The sequence below is a fragment of the Physeter macrocephalus genome, chromosome 9 (genome assembly GCF_002837175.3).
Source record: "Physeter macrocephalus isolate SW-GA chromosome 9, ASM283717v5, whole genome shotgun sequence".
NCBI lineage: Eukaryota > Metazoa > Chordata > Mammalia > Artiodactyla > Physeteridae > Physeter > Physeter macrocephalus.
This window is the reverse complement of record NC_041222.1, coordinates 80,531,582-80,533,104: the sequence shown is the minus strand read 5'-3', so window position 1 is coordinate 80,533,104 and position 1,523 is coordinate 80,531,582. Positions and strand designations below refer to the sequence as shown.

At 36.8% G+C, this 1,523-nt stretch overlaps 1 pseudogene; it reads left to right on the top strand.

Annotated features, from left to right (window-relative positions):
* The window catches only part of LOC114486827 (60S ribosomal protein L17-like), a 2,236-nt pseudogene extending 1,079 nt beyond the window's left edge, over positions 1-1,157 (top strand).
* The last annotated feature ends 366 nt before the right edge of the window (positions 1,158-1,523 follow it).

The following is a 1,523-nucleotide window of genomic DNA, read 5'->3' as shown; positions in this document are numbered from 1 at the left end:
AAAAAATATATATATATATATATATATATATATATATATATACTAGATGAACAAATCTGAAAATTTAGGAATTTCCTCACAAACTCTAAACCAAAAACACTTCTGCTATGTTTATGTTCAAAGGTACAGATCTCGAAGAAATTGATTATATCTTGTATTTTATATAGGAAGCCCATTTCAAATGGCCTTAATGTAGTTAAAATTCTTTTAAGAAAAAGAAGTTTGAAAAGAAAATGTTGTTAGTCCAATTCATTATTGGAAAGAAGAGTTTGAAGTAAGTTCTTTTTTTCTGTCACTTCTTTTACATTTCTGAATTTAGAACTTTTTATTGGGTTTTAACATCATATTTCAATGTTTCATAACTGTACTCCTCAAAAGATAATTTTTAAGCAAGTGCACTTTTTCTGAGAATCATGTTTAGATCTGCTATTTTCCCTATCAGGGCAGCCTACCCATATTTAGAATCTGGAGGTTGACTTGGGTCTGTAGGTTTATGTAATAAAAAGAACTCATTCACTAATTCACACCTTAAAACGATGGCCCAGAAGCTTTGGACACCATAAGCATACAAATAAACACTTAATAAATAAGCAATAATGGTGGAAGAGGGTAGAAGAAAGACTGTTAAGCTCTTCCTATAAGTGGCAGTCTCTGAAAATAGTTTGCTATTCACTTGACTCGGAAAACTCCACAAAATCATGTAAATCAAGAGGTTCAAATTGTTGTGTTCACTTTAAGAACACCCAGGAAACTGCCCAGAGCCATCAAGCTTATGTATATCTGAAAAGATGTCATTTTACAGAATCAATGTGTGCCATTCCATCCTTACAATGGCAGAGTTCGTGGGTGTGCCAGGCCCAAGAGTGGAGCTGGATGTAGGGTCAGTGGCCCAAAAAGAGTGCTGAGTTTTTGCTGCACATGCTTAAAAATGCAGAGAGTAATGCTGAACTTAAGGGTTTCGATGTAGATTCTCTGGTCATTGAGGACGTCCAGGTGAACAAAGGCCCCAAGATGCACCACTGAACTTACAGATCTATGTGAGCTCCTACTGCCACATTGAGATGATCATTACTAAAAAAGAGCAGATTGCTCCTAAACCAGAGGAGGAAGTTGCACAGAAGAAAAAGATATCCCAGAAGAAACTAAGGCCAGAATAAATTCAGCACAAAATAAATACAAATAAAAGTTGTTGTTGTTTTAAGTTTGTTAACAAAAGCTAGGAGACTTCTTTCATTTTGGCATTGAATGTAGAAAGACATTGGAACTACAGGAGGATGTGGGCAGGTCTTAAGTGCTATAAAAGGAATTTGATGTCCATAGAAGAGATTTCCCCATCTTGGTAAACTCCTCTCACCCAGTTTCACAGGCCAGACCTGGGAGTCATTCTTCTTGCTTGTCCCTCCCTCTCTCCTCACCAGACTTCTTAGTTCCAGCTCTAGAATGTTTCTTGAATTCATCCACATCTTCCAAGTCTCCTGGCAGCGTCCTAGTCCAGCTAAACATCATCTGGCCTAACATCATCA